The sequence below is a fragment of the Nymphalis io genome, chromosome 7 (assembly GCF_905147045.1).
Source record: "Nymphalis io chromosome 7, ilAglIoxx1.1, whole genome shotgun sequence".
In the NCBI taxonomy this organism is placed as follows: Eukaryota; Metazoa; Arthropoda; class Insecta; order Lepidoptera; family Nymphalidae; genus Nymphalis; species Nymphalis io.
The window spans coordinates 6,138,398-6,156,406 of NC_065894.1; the positions used below are offsets into that span (position 1 = coordinate 6,138,398).

The 18,009-nt window shown below is 31.6% G+C and overlaps 1 protein-coding gene across 2 annotated transcripts in view; it reads left to right on the forward strand.

Annotated features, from left to right (window-relative positions):
* Nucleotides 1-18,009, forward strand: part of LOC126769665 (semaphorin-2A) — a 338,220-nt gene that overhangs the window by 208,817 nt on the left and 111,394 nt on the right. Inside the window, exon 1 of one of the 2 annotated variants that reach the window (XM_050488551.1) lies at nt 15,277-15,485. The exons of the other annotated variant lie outside the window; for it this stretch is intronic. The gene's annotated coding sequence lies outside the window, so the exon portion shown is untranslated. Of the gene's footprint in view, nt 1-15,276; nt 15,486-18,009 lie in introns of those variants that run through there. 2 annotated transcript variants of the gene reach the window in all.

Here is an 18,009-nt window from a genome sequence, read left to right on the forward strand (position 1 = left end):
CCCATGTTTACGCACAAAATAAAGTTTTCTTCTCATTGGCTCCGAGATAAAGAAAGACAGAGATTAAACTCGGCTCGTGTTTGCAATGGGACCGCCCCATGTAAACGATGCTAAATACGAATAAAAAAAATATCATTTGGCATAGCGTAATGGGCTCTGAAGAAAGGTTGCTTTACGACTTCTTATTTGGCATCTTTTAATGAGTTTTGTAACGAGAAGGGTCTTGCAACATTGCTTTGAAGTTAACGCGCGATTCGCTCGCGATGTTTATAACGTTGAAAATCTGATTTGTTTCGCGTTGAAGGTAATCGCTGGATATACGAGATCCCTCATCGTTTTTTGTATTGAATCAAAAATTGATAATCGAGATGATATCAAACATGTTTGTGATAAAAAATTCGGTACATTTTATGGAATTAATATGTATATATACATATTTTACAAAATGAAAAAGTTGTTTTTAGTAAAATACTTTGGAATTATAAATGGATCAAAAGAAATAAAACAGTTTATTTCCTTGATAGTATATATTCATTATCATATCAGTTATTAATTATAATCTGTTTAATAAATTAGTGTAAATTAGCTATTTCCTAGTAACAACAATACAACGATATAAATCGAAACTATACTTTCGATTATATATCATTATGCCCTAGAGTGACTTGAGTTGCTTTTTCTATCCTACTAAACAAAACGAATATACCCAATTCTAGTAGTATTTCTATGTAAGACAATTTAGAAACTGTAATTTAAATACGAAAGTAGGAGGGATTGTGTTAAGCATAACATATACCGGCGTAAAAAAACGAAATAATGCTATTCTTAACCTTGTTTCTGTAATCCTGTCACTTTGAATTTCGCCAGAGGTGATCCTTGTTACCTCCTTTTACGTTGGCAATGTTTCGTCTTCTTTACGAGTAACGCTAAAACCGAAAGCAACCTTTTTGCTCTTCAAATGTTTTTTTTTCTATGACTATGAAATAAAGAATTGAATTTTATGTATGCGAATTTTTCACAGCCAACACTGGTATTTTCATTAAGATTTAATATTCAAGGAAAACATTTTGTATTCGTGTTATATAAAACATTTAATTTTTGTGTCTTTAAAAAAGTCTTATTTACTTATAAAACGTGATAAAAAGGTTAAGAAAAAGTAATGTACATGTAATGTAAACAGTTTTATTTTCATTTTTTTTATGACTAACATTGATTTATATGCATCGTAGTTTAAGATTTACTGTTTTAAATTCATAAAACAAATGATGATGATAACAAATAGATTATATTAATTTGAAAGACAGGAACTCAGCATATATTTTTAAAAAAAACTTACCCTAAATGTTCTTTTACTTTGCAAAAATAAAATAAAAGAAGATATTCCTTTTTGTTTTATTATTTATTCGTAAACCAAAACCTAAGCTTTATAGTAAACAAAATAAGCATTTTAATTATTAAAAATGTTAACAAAATTCCACGATATCTTTTTATTGAATAATTTTAAAGAAAAAATTAATTAGACGTACGACGTATTTATTGACATTGATTATCCCTGACAGCCCATGTTGAGTGTGTAACTAGTGATCCAAAAATGTTAATCAACCCGATAACCTTACGACGATATAAATAAATACAAAATCCTTTTAAAAGTACAACACTAAGATCGTGAAAAATACGGATACGAACGTATTATATAGGAACACGTTTCAGTGGTCGAGGTATACGATATGATCCCTGGTCTCAAGGGATCCGGACCCTAATTGGACGTGGCCTGCCTCAGAATCGCTCGCCGATTATTTAATCTTTAATACTGGTATCTTACATTTTGTATCAATAAAATGTATACAGTCTAGACGTTTGTCGTAAAAAGATTTTTTTTTAATTCAAAATAAATATGTAGCTGCAATATTTTAACGTTTTATTTTCCTATTGCGTACATTCGAGTGCGTATATTAAATTAAAATGCCTAATATAAGAGTTAAGTCGAGATGACCTAGTCGTAAGAACACGTGAATCCTAACCGATGATCATGGCACCACTGAATTTTCATGTGCTTAATTTATGTTAATAATTCATCTCGTCCTCGACGGTAAAGGAAAATATCGTGAGGAAACCTGCTTGTGTCTAATTTCATTGAAATTATGCCACATGTGTATTCTACCAACCCGCATTCGAGCAGCGTGGTGGAATAAGCTCCAAACCTTCTTCTCAAAAAAGGGAGAGGAGGTCTTAGCCAAGCAGTGGGACATTAACAGGCTGTTACTGTACTGTACTGTACTAATATAAGAGTTAATTTATCAATTTATTCAAACAGCTACTACATAAAATATGTTAATTTGTGTTTTTTTTTATATATGTTTCATCCATTCTATAATTGGCCCAAATATTATAAGCAAGGGCAACATCGACAAAACAATTATAATTCAAGGCTGCTCTGTTAACTAAAATTAAAAAGTCCAATTAATTAAACGAATAATACCAATTCTCCATATAACGTAACAACTGTAGACGACTAATTATTTCAATTTTTTTGTTACAAGATATAATGTTAATTATTATTTTTATTCGACGGCGCCTTATATTTTCCATAAAACCTTCTGTTTATCAAAACATACTTCAGCCAGCCGTAAGACATTTACGGACTATAATATATTTATATGTTAATAATCAATACTAGCACTAATATTATAAATACGAAAGTAACTCGATTTGTTACGCTTTCACGGCTAAATCACTGAAATGATTTGATCAAATTTGGTTTGAAGCTTGAACCCCAAAAAAGGACATATGCTACTTTTTACCTCATACCTGTCCCCCTCCCCCTTTTGCGCGAGCGAAGCCGCCTGTGAAACTTATTAATATACAAATATATGTATCTAAAATAATACGTTAGACTTATTATTAATTTATAATAAAACATCATTATGTATTAATGTAGATTAAAAAAAAGCTATATCGCTAAGCTTATAGTATGATTTCAGTTCTAAATACGAATCACTATTATAACTCTAAAACGTTGCATAAAGACCATTTCATTTGCCAACTTTAATATGTGCTATAAAGTAAGACGTCATAACTACGACATTATTTCAAAAGAAATGCAAACAGGCTAGGTGTCGGTAAGCGCTCATCTCTGCCTTTTGAAACAGTGCTTAGAAAACATTCCATGCGTTATTTTTAAGATATTCTGGCCTGCTTTTAGTCTTTATGTGACAGAGAAAACTAGGGTAAGTAAAATAATGAACAGTATGCTCTTTGTACACAATTTTGTGTCCATACAGATGACCCATATGTAGCAGCTCTGCTTTCGAGCTTTTCAAAATATACACGAGTGCTTTTTTTTTAAACAGTGTTCTAATTTCGGTTATTGAAGTTTTGCAACATTTATAAAATTAAATTTAAAATACTACAAATAAGAAAAGTCAAATATATATTCACAATATTATTAAATGAAGACCAAATTGATAAAACCTATAATGATTTTGTGTGTAGGTACATTTTAATACTTATTTTCATTAGTTATCATTTACTCAAAAATTTTATGTATTTAATCGGTTAATATAATTTTATCAATTAATTTCATTTTAACTAAGTATGTTTGTTGAGTTGACGTCACGTGAAATATAAGCAATAAGTAAGGGACGATTTGTTTGCGGTGAGTTAATCTTACATCATGACTATTAGCCTCCCGTCAGCCGTGTGTCCCAGTCAATTGTCCACGACAAATGAGTTTTCATATCTGTCCTACTAACATGACTACAATGTTAATACTTGTTCTAAGTTAGTTACTGTTGACAGTGGGTATGGAATGCTATTAGAATAAACGTTTTTTTTTTAATTTGAAATTAGATTTTTATTAATAATATCTGCTTATAAATAATTCTGCTTATGTAGTATAAACAATATTTTATAATAATAATATCCTGGGATATTATTCACACAAGGCCATCTTATCCCAAACTAAGCAGAGCTCGTACTATGGAAAGCAGACAACTGATATACTACATGCACTACTTTTCTTTTGTAAATACATACTTATAATATTTCAAATAAAAATTTTAATTTCAAATAAATAGCAAAGGCCAACTTTTAATGTTACATGTATTCTTTTAATATTAGGTCCTTAATATGAAATTAGCGTTTTGTCGTACTGACCAGTTTGATCTAAAATATCTCCTCTTTGGTTAAGAATTCCAAATTCAAATTTATAAATTCATTTAGCTGATACATTTGAGTTTTGAAAACAGTTATTCATTTGTTTTTCCATCATTATTTTTTTCTTTGGCGTCGCTTAGTACCGCACAATGGAAAACATGAAATACCGGTATATTTACGAGTAGGAGTTCTACCGTGGCACCAGTGCTTTTTTTTTCGCTGGAAAAACGCATTTACGCGTTTCTCCCACATGAGGTGGGGGGTATGTGGGACTAGCCGGCACTGAAGGCGCCGGAACACCCACTAAAAAACCAGCAGTACCCACTCCGTCTTGACGAAGGGGCGTCATGGGATCGCTTGCGCATCCTACCGTGGAGGCACCAGTGCTGCAGAAACAGCTCGAAGGATTAATTATGTGTACGGCACTGATGTCGCAAAAGACAGCACGGTACTTTTTGGTTTCAACGTTTTCGTTTTGGAAATTTCGACCATTAAGGACCATTAAGGAAGAACTGGCTGCTAAACAACCGAGATTGGTCAATCACTCTAGGCCACTGCTGCTTCACGACAACGTAAGACCACACACTGCACATCAAACAACCACTAAGTTAGATGAGCTACAATTGGAATGTGTGCGACATCCACCGTACTCCCCGGACCTTGCTCCAACAGATTACCATTTTTTCCGGAATTTGGACAACTTCTTACAAGGAAAAAAATTCAACTCCGATTCGGCAGTCCAAACCACCTTCAAAGAATTTGTTGATTCTCGCCCCAATGGTTTTTTTAGTAAAGGCATCAATGAACTACCTATGAGATAGCAAAAGTGATTTATCTATGATAATAACGGTGCATACTTTGATTACTTAAATATATTTTACAAAAAAAAAATTGACTAATTCCTTCCGTACAAAACGCCAATTTCATATGTAAGGACCTAATATAATAAATATACTTTAAGTAAATTGAGAACTACTATATTATAGGCAAAAGGGATAAAATGAAACGATGAATATGTATCTTTAGTTTTATTTTGTGTTAAAATGATTTTTTTTTATTATATGCTCTTGTACTCGGTAGAGATTGGAATTTTTTTTACTTATCATTCCCGTTTAACTTAATGTTTTATTATATTACTGATAAAAATATAACTAATGACTATCTTGTACTAGTTGTAGATATAGAAAAAAACGAAGTAACTACGACTTTTCTTATTTTGATGTAGATAAGATCGATAGCGCATTGGTTACTATCATTTTGGTTTTTGTGCTAACGGTAAATTGCTTCTCTTTTAATAATAAAAATTTGGTGTTCTTTTTTTAAAAACTATGTGTAAGATTTAAATTTTTTTACTGATAATAAAGTTTTTAAATTCGTGAAACAATGTCGTAAAGTTTTCTCTTATTAAAATCACGTATTAATCGAAAATTAATTTAACAATTCTCTCTCTCTCTCTCTCTCTAACAATTCTTCTAATCTCTGACAAAAAATAATATGAATGATAAGTCTAACTAATGTCCTAAATCATTAATATTTGACGTTGGAGATATGTTCAAAGACATATTCTATAACTTACATGAGTTTTGACATCACCTTAACATATTTAAAAGCATAAATACAAAGGCGCTACGCCGTCCTTAAGACAAGAACAGACTAAGACTTATGATGAATAAGCGATGTGAATAACAGACAATTGTTCTAGTACATTCAACTTGAAGTCAATTGTGGCATCGGATTAACTACTCGGTGCGAACCAACGAAACTCCGCCGACGATATCATTTCGCTCTAATATTCAATTTAACTTTGACACTTCGCTCATCCAACTGATCCAACAAAACCCCAGCCAGCCTTTTGAATTAGAAATTATAAATGACAGATTTTCGTAAAATATTCCAACTTTTTTTCTGTTCGGATCAAGGCCTAAGTGTTAATCACGTCGTCCAATTATTATATTCTCTCCGAGTGTTTAAAAAGTAAAAATAACTTTTATACGTCTTTTCATAATAATAGATCAGCGTTCTTATAAAGTAAACCATTTCATTTTTGTTTTATTAAATAAATGCATTAAAATTTAAAAATGCAATTTATTAAAAATGCAGAAGTTATAATCCAGTCACTAAATTTATTGATTATGTAATTTATTATTACTACATAATTTTTAATAAAAGCATTTATAAAAATAATTAAAAAGTTATTTATACGAATATTTCGATATTTAATTGTATTTATAAATATATAAATAAATAATAATTACTTCGTTTCATATATAATCTTGATCTGAATAAAGTAAATAAAAGGCCGCTAACAATATAGATGTTCAATAAATTTTCACTCCACGTCCCTAACTCCTTTAAGAATTACCATAAACTTATGCAGACATCTAATACTAACTCTTAACTAGCAATTCCTAAAGTGTAACAAGTCTTTAGACTGCCTTTGAATGGAAAAGCTTATTGTAATCGATTTCTAAGCACGTTGAACCTCTAACAATATTGTCAAACTATTATTATTTTTAAATAAGAACAAAATGTCCTAAGGATCTGTTCTTAAACTACTTGTATATAATATTTATAATATTTTCATTAGTATACATTTTTATTTAGTTTTTATTACTAATTTGTAGATTTTTTGTTGGTATGTTTACTAAACATTCATAAAAACCTATTTTTGATGTTCCACATCCCTTTTTTAATTTAAAGATTCAGATATTTAAATACGAATGAAATCTCATTTTATAAACAAGAAATATACTATTATCGTTTTTTTAAAAAGACGTAGCAGTGAAAACTTAATATCGTCGCTCATGGACACTCACGATAAAAAAAAATTAACTGAGCAAGCAAAGAGAACTCTTTATATTTTTAACCTCTCTCTACCCTTTGACCAACCTCTAGTGTGTCTGACAGGCAATTTGCTATATAACTTTCTGTTTATTTCCTTCTTATAAATATGCGGAATAATTAAAACATTCATAACTTAACATTACAAAGATAACTCTCACATTTCACATTAATGACGATTAACAGGTCTTTATTACACAATAAGTAAAACTATGATTCTTATTGTTGAACAAGCTATTTTTATAAATATTCATGCGGCATGATCTTAATCCTGTACCAATCATGTCTGTCTATTAACCAGCCTATATAATAAATGCTACGAGTAATATGTAAGTGTGTTCGAATCCTAGTACCGCTTTTGTCGTTGCTATAAATATTTTAAAATAAGTTCATTCGTATTTAAAATTAAAACCTGTAACATAAATCTTCAAACTTATTTTCAAATAAAATAAATGTTGTTTTTAAATTGATTTCCATAATTAAGTTTAAACGACACGCTATTTAACATAGTTTAAAAATGTCTTCTAATAATGAGTCAGAACTATGCTTTTCCAACTTTTGCTATTAATACGGTATTTTCTTATTAATAAAGGTTAGCTGTGCAATAAAGATTTGAGATAAGTTAACATTTTGACCATTAGAACAAAAAAGGTGAACTTCGATTCGAAAACCGAGCGAAACCCATAACGCTAAATATGAAAACTTTTTATACCTTTCTTTAATGAATATGGGTTTAATAGCTATAAAAATATACATTCTAATGAACTCACAACGAAGTCGTTTCAAGAATCCATTTACGAAAGTTATAATTTACAACATAAAGAGAGGAGGTTTACTCATTAAATGGTTTTGTAAAGTAATTTACTTTTTGATTACATCGAATTCACTTAAACTAATAAAAAAATAGTTAAATATAATATATCAACACGAGACTATTTTAAATTGGTAATATTATCAATTGCTTATCCGATGTAAAAAATTAAAGTCTTATGAACAAATTTCAGCTACAGTAGCCAATATCATAGTCATCATCAGCTAATCGTAATTAATTGATAGATATCTCTCACGGTGTGCCAAAGCTCCCGGTTGTTCACCATGAACCCAGTCAAGTATAGCCATCTTCCTTCAACTGCTGAAAATATTATACTACAGAAGTGTTTACACACACAGACGCAACTCTCTATTTCGTCACTTTCGTAATACGATGGGATTGTATTCCATTACGATCGGAAAAAGATCAGGTGCAAGATCAACCGGCTTTACATGCTTACCAAGGACTGTCATAACACTGTCAACTCGTAAGTCAGTGTAGCTTTTGAAAATTTTTAGACAAAGAAGATCAATAACTTTTTACTACCCCGACCTGGAATCTGAACCCAGCGGTACACAACTTGTGGTTGGCTCACCTGGTGTTACTTTATTTTCAACTATTTTAAATTTCAAACATTTTTATTACCACCTTAATCATTTTTATTAAACAACTGCTTGTAAGCACGGACACTGCAAAGTGTTTGAAACGTCAGGATGTGATAAATAAATGTAAAAATATACACGATAATCGTACACAGTTGTTTAATCAATTAGTAAGTGTGATGCTTCTATACTGAATAAAGATTTTTGACTTTGAGTTTAATTCAATTTGTAAGAATCCCGAAACCTAAGAAATATTTACCTAAATATTTTTTATTTGCGGACTAACACGTGTTTATGGCCATATACAAAAAAGGTGGCGTATGGCTGCTCTAGAATAAGGTAACAGTTAATGTATAAAGTATTCTTTAACCATGAGCTCACAATGTAGTCGCCAAGTGGTTTGATCTTGAAAGCCTCTTCTTAATTAGATAAAGATCTTAGCTAAGAATAAAACATTAATGCTATTACTTATAAATATTTTACTAAATTGTATTTTATTTAATAATCAACAAACTCATGAAAGCAAAATTATTATCATTCAGAAATGTTATAACCATTAAACAAAAGTCACACTGTGAATACAGATTGCTTCTTTATTATTAGCGTTTAGCTTTTACTCAATTCATCTTAAGTATTTTTAGAATAGCCAATCATTTAAGAATTTAAAGGCATCGTGTTTTTATATACCTAATTACCTAACTTAGTACTTCAACTCAGCTTTAAAAGAAATGTAAAAGGTTGCTCGTATTGCATAAAATATTTGCGTCTTTTTAAAATTGGATAGACAAGTAAAACACATTCTTTTTATTACTTATCAATGAAAGTCACACGGTATGCCATTGTTTATTTACATATAATGTTATATTGTGTTTCTATTTTTTAATCGCACTACCTATGTAGGTTAATTTTTAATAAATAACTAATATTGCAAACATTACAGCGAAATTACTAATGAAATATATAGATTACTATAAAAATATTTAGTAATCACTCGTAAAGTATTACCAAATATGTTTAATCAGCAGCAGTAATCATTGCATCAAGCAATCAGAAAATATACCGTATGCAACATAGTGCATGCGACAATAGTGGAATTTGCCTTAAAAACATAACATACATTACACTCAACTCGACCTTGAAATATGACTCTTATTGCCCCGAAATATAAACTCTGTCAAAATATGTTACAATTCCCTCTGTAGATGTAATAGATCATCAATAATATCTTAAGCCTCAGATATCGACCGGAATCCGATGTACAACAGTTTTGGTTTCGTGATTTCATTGCTATTAGGGCGTCCGAGCCGTCCCACGTTTATTGTCCAAGATACGAGTGGATTTGTGGAAGCAATTTCCTTTATACATTTTGTTTTGTCCTTTTCCTACAGTTTGATGGTCCACTTCGTGAGTTGTAGCTCGACTTCGATTTAACGAAACTCCCTCAATCGAAACGATACGCATCTCTACCGTGACCTGCGAATAAAAGGAAAAATGTAATTATTTAAACAGATCACGTAGTCGGGATTGAACGAAAACTAATTTAGCGTCATAGTTCGTTTCGTAAAAATTAAACATAGTTTCAATTTTGTGCCTTTTAGTTTTGCCGAGCCTATCTATCTCAATTGAGTAACTAGTGAAATTCGTTTAAAAAACCCAATTAACTAAAAAGCAATTATTCTATTACAAAAAAAAATACATGTATCTAATTCGAACCAAAAAAGTAATTTATTGTAAAATATATTATTAAAACTACATCGTTTCTCTAAACTGTTTGCTCGAGTCATCCCATCAAAATGTACTTAAAGATTCATGTAGTTCCTTCACTTCAACGTCACCTTACTTTTAAGGAAGAAACATGTCGTAGAGTTAAAGTACTGTGCCTCCTTTTTTAAGCCAAATAAACATGACATCGTCATTCAAAGGGACACCGTGTGCGAGGGTCTTAGGTCTGTCGCCTCGACCTCTCCTTTATCCTTCAAGTTTTTGTCACTTCTCCATTCACCCTAGCCTACATTTGTTGGGAATGTCGGTCCCGCCGAACACATTTTCTTTGCACCGACATTGTATACACTAGGGTTATGATTAACACAATAGTTTATATTCTGGGCACCTTTGAAATAAAACAGGTTTCTTTTGTAATAGAGACGGAAGTTGGATAGACATATATTTGTGAAGTAAAGTAGATCGCGTAGTAATGTATCAGTGGAAATAAAGTGAGCACAGAACGATGCCATTTGAGGAATCAATCAAAGCCGAATGTTCGCACAATCAGCGTGCGTGAACCGGACGACCTAATCAAACTAATGGTCGCTGGAGGGCGCGATTGGGCCGGAGTCGACGCCGCAACAAATCACAACAATAACAATGACACCTGATTGATTACAGCTACCGATTTAGTTACACCTGATACTTATATCACTTTTTAAGATTATGATACAATCAAACATATTTGTATTAATATATTTTTCTAAAGAACAATGTTGACTATGTTCGATCCATTTAAGCCTACGCTTAAAGGTCTTGTTGTGCTTTTGGATTCAGGCTCGAAAGATGGGCTATTATGGTTATAAGACATTTTCACAAATCGCAACGATATTAAAAAAAAACATTATATTTGCAGTATTGTATACAAATAATACAATAGCCGTCTCCTTAGTTCATAGAATAACTTGTACGGTCATAGATAATAACCTTCCGGATTCTGGATCCAAATGCCGGTTCGGATCTACAAAAGTTATTCAGTTGTTTGGTATTGAAATTATTCTTAACGAATACAATTTAATTTTTAACCTTCTCAGAGCTATGACTTTAAGCCCCTTTTTATAGAATAAAACAAACTTCACTTTTATGAACCTCAAACATAATTGTTAATATAATAAGAACTTACAATATGTTTTCCACCCTTGATATATCAAACATCTAAAACTTAATTTAGTGAAGAACGTAGACATAACCAATATAACCTCGAATATACACACATCGATACATATGCACATTCAGGAACTCATATATACATATACATAGGTCTACTTCTACATAGACAAAGGCATATATGCAAGTAAATATTATTACATTTTAGATTTAGTTTATTGAATTTGCTTGTATATAGTAATAATAACATTTGTACATATATCGTTAATCTGTTACACTTGTACATTATTATAACCTATTTTTTATTAAATATATATAAATAATTTTCATTATAATATCATAAATTAAATATAATTTAATTTTAAACAAAATTAATTATCAAAATCTTTATTCAATATAGAAACATAAAACTAGCTTATAGGTTGTATAAATTTACTACCGGTGCGAGACTTCACACCTGAGATACGCCGGTGAAAGACATCCTACGGGATCATTATTATTTTTATAACAATTTAATTTTTACAAGTTTGGACTATTCTAAAGGTAGATAGTAAGGTGTAAACTAAAGTTTTTAGTTTGATGCTATTTTTATTTTCTGGTATTTTCTTGTAAATTACTAATCCTGTGTATTCAGGTAATATAGGTAACAAGTTTATGTAAAATAAATGAATATAAAAGCGACTTGACGGATATAAAGTTATAAGAAACGTTACAATAAACTATAGCTATAATAACTATTCTCATAATCGGACTTCTTTAAAATACTTGAAATGCAGTTACTGAAGATTATTTTTAGTTCTAAGCGTCGCCGTCAGGTGAACGTCAAGTTAGTGTCGAGCCACGACCAGGCGGCGCTAGCGTTTAGACGTTTATTAAGTAGGAAATACGAATTTCGAACCACACAACACAAATTGAAGTTGTTCACTGGATATTATATTAATAGGTTAGTCGATCATAGTGACGTGCCATTTAGCATTTACGTTTATATGAAGTCAAACTTTTTAAACTACATACATTCATCCGAATATATACGGAGTTGCAGTTGCTGAACTGACAAGCATTCACAACAATGAAAATATCTTTTAGTATTCACCTGTCGACGCAATAATTCCATCGCGCTTTCCATAGCGCACGTACATTCGGTGCGACATCAAGCCAGACTTTTGCGGATACAACACAAAGGTAACTCGTCTTTTTGGTGTCCGACGTAAAATCTAAATCAATGGTTAGCGCACTTTTGTTATTGCCACCATTATGTTACTCGCTCTTTTCGTGGTGCGCTATTTTGACCACATGGGAACCAGACTCCCAGTGCAGGAACTTGGGAGCCCGCCACATAAAAATTCATAGAAATACGTGAATAATATGATAGTACTATCTCTAGCGTCCGAGCGGCCTTACATTTTGCTCGATTTTCTCGTAGTCTAAATTCATGGAAGTTTTATAGTAGAGCTATAAAATTGAACGCTCTCATCGTTCTCATTTCTGAGTGAAATATGTTTAATTTCCTAAACACGAAACCAAAAATAAATAAAACTATAACAAGTATTTCACAAAGAAAACTGCTGTATCGTAAGATGGGTAAAGGATTATTCTGTGTCTATGCACATTGACCCGTTACAAAGGACAGAGATAGTTTAAAAATAATGTCGCTACCATATTTTTCTAGTCGGTCTCAAAGACAGGTAACATTACGTCATCTGTCATATATCTTACTCCGCAGCATCTATAAAATAAACGAAGAGCTGCTTATTGTATCGCTGACAGTAAAGCCGTGGTGCGCCATTGTGCAGGCTCCTTCTAAGAAATATAATAGCAACTTACTTGATCCTGAGACGCAACAATGCGTCGTCCTTATTTCGCGCTTATCGAGCCACGAGGCCTTTTTTCACTCTATTTCCACAGCCAAGAGACTGGTTTTGTCAAAACAATTGATTGGGGTATGGAGGTATGCGTACAGTTTAAAGATAAAAATTACTTGGTTATAAATTTAACTGAAATATTCAAGAGTATGCTTAAATGCTCTATTAATTTTAAAAAGAGACTTATGAAAAATAACTACAACAGCAAACAATATTACGTTCATACATTCATCGAAAAAATTAGAACGCTAATATTGTATTAGCGTACTAATAAGTAACCATAATATCTTTAAGAAGTTTCGTTGTAATTTTTATACAAATCTCGGCTTTGGTGGGATCCGAGAAGTTAATGAAGTGTATCGCGAACACTTTACCCGTGTCAAACTGTCAAGAACACGTCATATTTCACATGTGTATTTTTGTGTTTTAAACGCCACGTCAGTTCCGATAAGACTACGGCAACTTGATCAGCCTTAGAAAACTTCACGCTTAGACTTTCGAATAGCAAGACTTTATTTGCAGCTGTCACTTATCGTCGAGAATAAAAGAGGTCGAAGGAGGTGTAAACATAATACTAATTTGTGGGTTTGTTACGTAGAAACATATTGTATGTTGTGATACGGTGTCGTGATGCGTTAACATCAGACGACCGCCGGGGCTCCGGTTTCGCAGAAGTGTTTCGCTTAACGCTCTCTGATACCCTCCAAGTAATATTTCGACAAAAAAATATGTTACAAGAGAGAATCATGAGGTATTATTTTCACTATCTTTTTTTACTGTGGCAAGTTTATTATTTGCTAACCATTCGTAATAACACTTAGAAGTTTATTAACGTGCAATAGAACTAGAAGTGGCTCATCAAAAAAATAGCGACAGAGTAAGTACGAAACGGAACTAATTACCGAAAAAGCAAAAAGCCAACATAGAAGCAGACATCTTCATAGGCCAAGGAGCACTTCACAAAAAGTAGTTGCTGCTAAGGCATATCCACATGTAGATTGTAAAGCGGCCAAAATTTGAAGCGCGTGTTTCACAGACCTTGCACCGCTACCTGCTACTTTGTGACATCTTGATGTAGGGCTGATGCTTGCCCTACATTCGTCGTATCTACTAAATGTGTATTATTTGGATTACATGTGTAGTTAATATATATTATCAGATACATGTTTCAATTATGTTTTAAGTATATTAAGTAAAATCTATTAATATTTTTTTTTAACTATAAAGATAGTAAAAAATATCGGTGAAATATAAAGAATACTCAAAGTAAGAAACCACTTTATTTTATTTCAAAAAATCAAATCAAATATTTTTTGTGAATAAATGAATTCCCAAAATCATTTTTATAGTTAGGCCTCATAATTGATATACAGGATTCGACTTAAAAATAAAAGTTGGAGCATATTCCACCAAGCAACTTCAATGCGGGTATATGAGTTATACAGTTCAATATTTTTACTAAGAATAATAATATTTAAATAAATATCATAAGTTTTAATAATAGTAAATAATGTCATGTTCTAAAAATGTTGAGTGCTTCATAATATTGTACAATTTTGTATTATTAAATTTACATTCCTATGTTCGGTTACAGTAGTAATTGTAGAACTGTTTTTGAAGTAATTAGCATAAGTATCGAGTGACAGCCCTAAGAGCTTCATCTGCCACTTGAACGATCGAAAGGTACGACGGCGCGCCGGTATCAGGAAGGAATGTATAGTGGGTGACTTGAACAGTCCCTGTCCCATTCTCGCTTAACCGGCTTTCCCTAAGCTAAATTTATGCGCCGTCTCACTCATACACGCCAACATTTTCAATACTTACCTGCGTGAAATGATATACATCTGTTCGGTAGTGGTATCTCCCTCGCGCTCGAATTCTGAAATGGATTGTTGATATTGCTGTCCCTTTCTATTTTCATGAACAGGGGGTAGACAGTGTACGCACGCATTTGTGTTGGTGTCCGTTTATTTAGTGAAGTTGGAAGCTCGCTCTCGTGTTTGTGCATAGGGTGTCGAGCGTGGTTGTGTGCGTAAGTTGTAGAGGCGCGACATAGCTTTGCCGTCTCCATGACTTAAAAGTTTTGTATGGAATGAAACCAACGAGCTAGTTGTGCGCCGACCGGCACGCTTGACGGACGTATGTTTCGTATTCGCGCCAAACTTCTTCGTAACTCCTCGATTTCATAAACTTGTATTATGATATGTTTCAATAAATGATAGGTTTAATATTGTGATTATATTCTTTAGAATAGAAAATAAAGTGACTTCTTGTTTTAAAGACACTGAGTGATGTTTATTTTTTTGTGTAACTGCAACGTGTTTGGTTCAACGGACTGAGAAGGTTGGTCGTCACGAAATTCTTCAATAGAGACTGTAACAAATCAACCTAAAACTCCAGCATTTTTCGAACGGCTTAGTTTATTTATACAAAGGAAGTCCAGATACGTACATAGACATAAACTAAATGTTAGATTTTAATCGTTTATCTAATAAAATCGTTTTTGGAATTGTGTATTTATAAAATAACCTTTTCTATATACAAAATTATAAAAATAATAATAATATAAATCGAATATAAGTTTTCCTAAACGCGGTCGAATAAAAATTCGTAGTTCTATTAATTGCCGTGAAATGTAACAATCATTCTATTATTTAAATGAAATATTTCACTTTTATGAAAACAAACTTTTATAAGAATATGAAAGAGGCAATTGAAGTATTTTAAAATATTTGAATCTTTCCTTTAAACTAGAACCGTCGGGTTGAACAACCTGTGGTATAAATAGACATTTAACACAGAATGTATACAGAAAACGTTAGTAAACATGGACTCCTGTACACAAATTACAACTACGATTAGTTGCTCAAAGAAATAATTACTAGAAAATTTCCAAAATGAAACTGTGAAAAAATTATTAAGTTGAACGGACAAAAAATTAAAAATTTAAACCGTTGGCAGAAACAGGTATATCACAATCAACAACTACCTTATCCAGTTTTACTATTTAGGATACCAATAAAATACTACAAAAATATTAGGAACACTTTTTTTTTAATTAAAAATAGAAGTTACCATTATGTTTGAAACAATATTATTATTAGCTTAGTCAATAGCTACATATAATGTTCATTATGTATTAGGAATGATTAGTCAAAAATATTCGATACGTTCAACACGTATTTTTTTTTAATTGAATTTAAACTAAAATCAAATATTAAATGATGATGACATCGACAAAAAAATAAGTTATTAATGAATCAGCACAATTGACGATAGCGACCTTTATAAGAACATTTTTAATTAACTTAATGATAATATACTTGTTGCATATCATTCTATTGTATAAATATATAAAGTTAAAAAATACTAACGTCAAATAATATAAGTTTATAATTTCGTATATTCTAATCCGAAGTGATACTTGTAACGTCTGGTCTATGTTTAAAATAAATTGATTTAGATTTTATAAGCATGTTCTACAACAACTTGACAGCAAGTTCTTACTTTTCTTTACCGTAACCGTAACAGCCTGTGAATGTCCCACTGCTGGGCTAAAGGCCTCCTCTCCTCTTTTTGAGGAGAAGGTTTGGAGCTTATTCCACCACGCCGCTCCAATGCGGGTTGGTAGAATTCACATGTGGCAGAACTTCAGTGAAATTAGACACATGCAGGTTTCCTCACGATGTTTTCCTTCACCGTAAAGCACGAGATGAATTATAATCACAAATTAAGCACATGAAAATTCAGTGGTGCTTGCCCGGGTTTGAACCCACGATCATCGGTTAAGATTCACGCGTTCTTACCACAGGGCCATCTCGGCTTCACTTTTCTTTTCTTTACTAAGAAATAAATATTCCTTTTTTTTTTTGTTTAGAAAAACATACAATTCCATGAATTATTTCATAAATATGATAAAGGTAATATAAATCAACTTTACCTTATTATTGTTGTCCAAATTGTAATTTGTTAATTATTATACAACATATATAAATATATGTAACGTATCCCTTTTTATATAAATCACATTGCTTAACTAATAAAAATAGTTCTATATTTGAAATGAAGTCATCAATAACTAATTATATAATACTTCGCAATAATAACTTCGCTGATCTCGATAGCAACTGAGCGTAACGCCACTAATGCCCCCAATCTAAAAGTATTATCCATTGCCACGCTGTATCTCCCTGTCCGAAACAATTGATATCAATATTTGTATCAATAATGCGAAGCAGACGTTTACGTGTATCTGTACGTGGTCTGAATCCAGTGTACCCCTAACCAGACTGCGGACGCAACATTTATTGTAACTATGGATAATGCTTTCTTGCAGAATTCTATTATTTCTTCCTCAAGGCACTTAAAATTATTTAATAAATTGAATCTACGTTCGATTTAATTCGTTTCAATTTGTATTAGTTGATGAAATTTAAATATATAGTAATTGTTGATTTAATAAAACAGATTTCAATTAATTTAATAATTTAAAAAGTTAGTATAATTTATTTATTATTCAATATTAAGTCCATTCCAATAAAAGAAGCTTTTTAGTTGATCAGAATACCATGTTACCAAATAATCTAAGCAAATAAACCTATCTAACCTAAATAAATAGAATGTCCGCTTCAGATTTTTTTGTCCATACGATAATAGTCACGAGCATAACCACAACATAAACGTGACTAACAATTTTCGTATAGCTAAAGTTGTAATGTAATATGATGTTTTTTTACAATAAAAAATAAATATACATACTAAACACTCACAATGTAACTGTCTGTGAATATCCCACGTGTCGACATTGTTCCTAAGCAAAGTCCTCGCCTGTTATGGTGGGATCTTTTTCTATCACGCCGCCTCCGTG